The sequence below is a fragment of the Nerophis lumbriciformis genome, linkage group LG13 (assembly GCF_033978685.3).
Source record: "Nerophis lumbriciformis linkage group LG13, RoL_Nlum_v2.1, whole genome shotgun sequence".
In the NCBI taxonomy this organism is placed as follows: Eukaryota; Metazoa; Chordata; class Actinopteri; order Syngnathiformes; family Syngnathidae; genus Nerophis; species Nerophis lumbriciformis.
In genome coordinates this window covers 25,268,946-25,275,985 of record NC_084560.2, presented here as the reverse complement: position 1 = coordinate 25,275,985, position 7,040 = coordinate 25,268,946, and the positions used below count along the sequence as shown (strand labels likewise).

At 40.9% G+C, this 7,040-nt stretch overlaps 1 pseudogene; it reads left to right on the top strand.

Annotated features, from left to right (window-relative positions):
• The first annotated feature begins 3,011 nt into the window (after positions 1-3,011).
• Positions 3,012-6,175, top strand: LOC133613190 (uncharacterized; annotated as a pseudogene).
• The last annotated feature ends 865 nt before the right edge of the window (positions 6,176-7,040 follow it).

Below are 7,040 nucleotides of genomic sequence, written 5' to 3'. Positions count from 1 at the left end.
GACCACCGTTTGAAGCGTTGAATACTAAATTACTTTTTTTTCAGGCCACGATGAGGATGAGAAAGAATAAGGCAAGAAAAAGATTTGCCAAACTGCTATCACTACTTCCATCTCATTATCTCACCTTCTAGTAATTAAACACAAAAGACAGATCAGCATAGAACTACTAACGAGTATTACGGCCAGTGACGCCCCTCACTTGAGTCAGAACACGCACTGAGCTTTTGGGGTCCCATTTTGCGTGAGGAAGTGCATGTAAAATGTAGAATTATTGTATGAGAAGGCGTTTATTTTTTAAATTAAAATTTTATTTTTGTAGTTACCTCTCCTTCCCTGCTCCGATGGATTAGAACAGGGGTCCCCAAAGTTGTTGCCTCCGGGGCCCAATGGGTTAAGAAAATTTGTCTGGGGACCAGGCCGTGTGTGTATATATATATATATATATATATATATATATATATATATATATATATATATATATATATATATATATATATATATATATCCATCCATCCATCCATTTTCTACCGCTTATTATATATATATATATATATATATATATATATATATATATATATATATATATATATAGATGTGTGTGTGTATATATATATATATATATATATATATATATATATATATATATATATATATATATATAGATGTGTGTGTGTGTGTGTATATATATATAAACATATAGATATAGATATATATACATACATACATATACAAATATACACATATATGCACACACATATATATACATATATACACACACATATATATACATATATAAAAAAATATATATATATAAATATATATATATATATATATATATATATATATATATATATATATATATATATACATATACACATATACACATATATATACACATATACACACACACACATATATATATATATATATGTGTATATATGTATATATATATATATATATATATATATATATATATATATATATATATATATATACATGTATATATATATATATATATATATATATATATATATATATATATATATATATACATGTATATATATATATATATATATATATATATATATATATATATATATATATTTATATATATATATATATATATATATATATATATATATATATATATATATATATATATATATATATATATATATATTCCGAGCGTGATGATGTCACGTTATCGATGGGAAAATGCATTTTTAGATAATATGATTTGCTTGAGCGGCTAGGAGACACCGAGAGTAACAAGCGGTGGAACATGGATTAGAAAGGACAGATTTAAAAATTTATTTTTTTTTTCTTATTAACTTGGGACTTTCCGCAAGCCGGATTTTGGACTCTGGCGGGTCAGATTCCCTGTGACATCACCATGGAGGTTCGCACAGCGGAAATACCCTGGGACCTCATGAACTCGGACTTGCGCGGATTTCCCACTAAAAATAGGCGTACGTTCAAATCCAGATAACAGTGTACGCAAGGAAATCTCAGATGTTGTAAAGTGTCCAAGCACATTTCTTTGTTACATCCGAATTTGATCTCAGGCACACCCAGACCATACACCCTTTTAAATACACAAATCATATTCAAATTTGCCATGGGCCTGAGCTACGCACACTCTGCCCAATCAGGATTCAATGTGACCTGGTAGGAGGGGCTTCGTTCACGTGTTTCCAGCGATTGAAAGAGGGTTAAGATCGTGACAATGCTTTGTGCTCTGAAAACTAATAAAAAAGAAATGGTCGGGCATCAGGAAGAAGGTGAAAAGGAAGATGGATGTGCTTTCCCAAAAACAGACCGGAGATAAAGTAGTGCTGGACCCCGTTTGAAAAGATAGTCGATGCAATGGTACATACAACTTTAGAAGAAATGGATCTCTCTACCCAAAGATAAAATAATTATTTGTATAATTTACAGAAAAATGTGTTCATACATATAGCCTGCTTACAGCCAGATTATAGTTTTTCTTTGGGATGTATATGGGGGCTTCAAATTAAATTCTGCTTTGTGTCAATTTAGCCAGTGGTGTCCATGATTACGGCATACTGAAAAAAACAAAACAAAACTACGAGCCTATGAGCATAATTATGTGATGCAGACAACATTATTCTCATATCAAACACAACTTCATTGTTGCAAAGTGCCTTTTTTGCAATACAAAAAAAAATATTGTATGATTGTCATTAATCTCACAATATTAATATTTCTAGTAATATTACTAATTATTGTAATATTACAAATATTTTATTGTTGTCATATTACCAGTATATTTTGTAACATTAAGATTTTATATAGAAAAAAAATAATTGTCTTCTTGGAACCTCATATTTTGAATTACGTGTGAAAGATTTTGTAATATTCCAAATTGTACTCCATATTAATGATTCCTGTGTTGCAATATTTAGTTTTTCCTCTGCAATACCACAACCTTTCTTTTTCCTTAAATATTATTAAAAAAATTGTTTAGAATTTTTTTTTTATTGTTATTTTAATTGTATAGTTCTGAAACACCCAATGAACCTTGGTTCTTTACTGATGATGTGTTCAAGCTGCACCGCAAGGTGTTTCTCAAATCTAGTATGACTGGCCTAGCCAGTGACTTCCAGGAAAGTCTGGATGACAACCGTGAAAGTGTGGTGACGACTGGAGAGACAGTGGACAGCCCGGAGAGACGGCAACGGGGCAGTAAAGGTTAGCACCCTGCACTGCAGCTCCCGTGAGGGAGCACCCACAAAACGCTACAGAAAGCCCTAAAGAAAGATACCCCCAGGGGTGCCCGAGAGGGGGGGAGGATGAGCACCCCAAACTGACGGATCTTTTGGTACCAGACATACGCGACGGATTATCGACAACGACAGCAACTTGTTTTTGTGGCAAGGTCTGTAAGAACCTGAGAGGCCTGAGGATCCACCAGACCAGGATGGGCTGCATAAGGAGAAAGCAAGCTGAGCAATGCACAGAGCCAGTGCCTAGTACTGACCCTGGTGAGACGGAGGAGGAGCAGGAACCGGAGTCACCCCACAGTGTCCAGAACCTCCATGCTCAACATGCTGTACCCGGCAAACCATCTGAACAGCGCCGGGTCTTATGGCCTGCTGCAAACAAGGAATCTGAATGGCGACAGTTTGACGAGGATGTTGATGCTACCCTTGATGCAGCATGCAGAGGGGAAGTTGATCGCCGACTGCAGCTGATGAGTACACTGATCATCAGCATGGGTGCTGAGAGATTTGGCATCAAACAACCCAAGGCTCAGAACATCGCCAGGCCAAACCGGCGGGAGACCAAGATCGCCCAGCTCAGGAAAGAACTGAAGGCCTTAAAACATCAGTATAAGAGGGCGAGTGAGGAGGAAAGACCAGCCCTGTCAGAGCTCAGGGACATCCTGAAGCAGAAGCTCATCTCTCTCCGACGTGCTGAGGGACATAGGAGAAGGGGCAGAGAGAGGGCGCGCAAGCACACTGCCTTCATAGCAAACCCTTTTGGATTTACGAAACAGCTGCTGGGGCAGAAGCGGAGCGGGACCCTTGTCTGCTCTGAAGAGGAGATCAATCAGCACCTCAGTAACACATACAGCGACAGTAGGAGAGAAGAAAATCTGCCCCCCTGCAGAGGGCTACCCACACCATCAGAACCCTCCTTTCAGTTTAACATCAAAGAGCCCACCTTGGCAGAAGTCAGGGACACCGTCCGAGCCGCAAGGACCAGCGCAGCCCCAGGCCCGAGTGGAGTGCCATACAAAGCCTACAAGCATTGCCTGAGACTCCTGGAGAGGCTGTGGAAACTCATCAGGGTAGTATGGCGGAGGGGGAAGGCAGCCAAGCAGTGGCGCCATGCAGAGGGTGTCTGGATACCAAAGGAGGAGAATGCAAGTGACATCACGCAGTTCCGTACCATCTCCCTGCTCAGCGTGGAAGGCAAGATCTTTTTCAAGATTCTTGCCAACAGGTTGACAGAGTACCTCCTGAGGAATTCGTACATCGACACCACAGTGCAGAAGGGAGGAGTCCCAGGCATGCCAGGCTGCTTGGAACACACAGGAGTGGTTACCCAGCTGATCCGGGAGGCAAGGGAAAATCAAGGAGACCTGGCTGTCCTTTGGCTTGACCTTGCCAATGCCTATGGATCCATTCCACACAAGCTCGTGACAACAGCCTTGACGACACATCATGTTCCAGAGAAGATCACTGAACTCATACGAGACTACTACAGTAGTTTCAATCTGAGATTCACCTCTGGAGCAATAACATCTGCATGGCACCGCCTGGAGAAGGGCATCATCACAGGGTGCACCATATCAGTGGCACTGTTCGCCCTAGCGATGAACATGCTGGTCAAGGCAGCAGAAGTGGAATGCAGGGGTCCGAAGTCCAGTTCCGGCATTCGCCAACCTCCGATCCGAGCCTTCATGGATGATCTGACTGTCACAACAACATCAGTGACAGGGTGTCGGTGGCTCCTCCGCGGACTAGAAAGGATCATCACATGGGCGAGAATGATGTTAAAGCCAGCCAAGTCCAGGTCCCTGGTTTTGAGGAAGGGGAGAGTGGAGGACAAACACCGCTTCAGCCTGGATGGAGTCCCCATACCATCAGTGTCAGAGAAGCCTGTGAAGAGTCTGGGGAAGATTTTGAAGGACAAGGCAGCAGTGCAGTCAGCCCATGTGGAGCTGAAGACCTGGCTATCAGCAGTGGACAAGTCGGGCCTCCCCGGGAAGTTCAAGGCTTGGATATACCAACATGGCATCCTGCCGAGAATCCTTTGGCCGCTGCTCATCTACGAAGTACCAGTAACCATTGTGGAGGGCTTTGAACGCAACATCAGCCAGCACCTGCGTAGGTGGCTGGGCTTGCCGAAGAGCCTAAGCAGCATCGCCCTGTATGGGAACACCAACAAGCTGCAACTTCCCTTCACCGGATTGACTGAGGAGTTTAAAGTCACCAGAGCCAGGGAGGTGTTACTTTACAGAGACTCATCTGACACCAGAGTCTCCTCTGCTGGCATCAAGGTCAGAACTGGGAGGAAGTGGAAGGCACAGGAGGCCGTTGACCAGGCAGAAGCAAGGCTGAGACATGGCGTCTTAGTAGGTGCTGTGGCGGTCGGTCGAGCTGGGCTGGGTAGCCATACAAGACCACGCTACGACAAAGCCCAGGGTCGAGAGAGACGGCTGATGGTGCAGGGAGAGATCCGTGCAGAGGTTGAGGAGGAACGCCGGAGCAAGACAGTGGCCATGCGCCAGCAAGGAGCCTGGACAAATTGGGACCACGCATCTACCCGGAAGATCACCTGGACAGAACTTTGGAAGTCAGAACCAGCAAGACTCAAGTTCCTGATCCAGTCAGTGTATGATGTCCTCCCAAGTCCATCCAATCTTCATTGCTGGGGGCTAGTAGAAACACCTGAATGTCCACTGTGCAAGGCACGGGGTTCCCTGGAGCACATCCTGAGCTGCTGCCCTAAAGCCCTGGGAGAGGGGAGGTACACTTGGCGCCACGGCCAGGTGCTGTAGGCAGTAGCAGACACCATTGGCACTGGAATCCAGCAGAACAAACATCAGCTCCCAGTCAGACATAACATCTCCTTCGTCAAGGCAGGGAACAAACCACAGGCTGGATTTAAGGCCCCAACCGGACTGCTAGCCACAGCCCGTGACTGGCAGCTTCAGGTGGATCTCGGCAGACAGCTGAAGTTTCCAGAGCGCATAGCAAGGACATCACTGAGGCCAGACCTTGTCTTAACTTCTGACTCAACGAAGCAAGTTGTGCTGCTGGAACTTACAGTCCCCTGGGAAGACCGGATGGAGGAGGCCCATGAGCGAAAGAAGGCCAAATACCTTGAGCTGGTCGAGACATGCAGAGAGAGCGGCTGGAGGACCCGCTGTGAGCCTATAGAAGTGGGCTGCAGGGGCTTTCTAGGGCAATCTGTGCATCAAGCATTCAGACTTCTTGGAATCAGAGGGTTGCTGGAGAGAAAAGCCACCAGAAATATCAGTGAGGCTGCTGAGAAAGCCTCAAGGTGGTTGTGGATCAAGAGGGGAGACAGATGGAGTAGTTCGCTGCTTGGACACAAGCCGGGGCCTGATCAGCCCCGGTTGGGTCGCCCAGGCGAGGGTGTATAGAGATCAAAGACCCGAAACACCCAATGAACCTTGGTTCTTTACTGATGATGTGTTCAAGCTGCACCGCAAGGTGTTTCTCAAATCTGTTCTATTTAATAAATGAACTAAAATGTTTTGACTTTATTTTTTAATATCATGATTAGTCCAGACTCAATATTATGATTTTGTTAAATGTTTAATATTTTAGTTAGTAATACTTTATCTTTTTAAATCTAAAAATAATATGTGTATCCTTGTACCATTATGACTGTATTTAAATGTTTTTTTAAAATATGACTTAAAAGATACAATTGTTTAAAAAAAAATGTCACCTTCATTTAAACTGTTGAAAAGTTCCTAGAATAAGAAAAATGCAAGTGTGTTTATGCCCAGTAAAGGTTAAATAAGAAAAAGTCTTAGGATCAACCAGAAAAGAAACATATATTATTAAAAAAAAAATAAATAAAAAAAAAATATATATATATATATATATATATATATATATATATATATATATATATATATATATATATATATATATATATATATATATATATATATATATATATATATATACATACATACATACATACATACAGTACATACATATGTATGAATAAAGGAATAAATGTATTTATTTTTTAATATCTCACCATCATTTAAACTGTTGAAAAGTTGCTAGAATAAAGTATTATCTACTTTACAGATTTAATTTTTAATTTTTATTGTGTAAATTTACATTTTATTTCCTTTATCTATATATATATATATATATATATATATACGGTATATATATAGTATGTATATATTTTTATGTATATTTATCATATATATTGTTTTCATTATATATGTTTATTTTCTGCTTGATCCTAAGACTTTTTCTTATTGAACTTTTACTGGGCATAAATGCACTCTTGCAGTT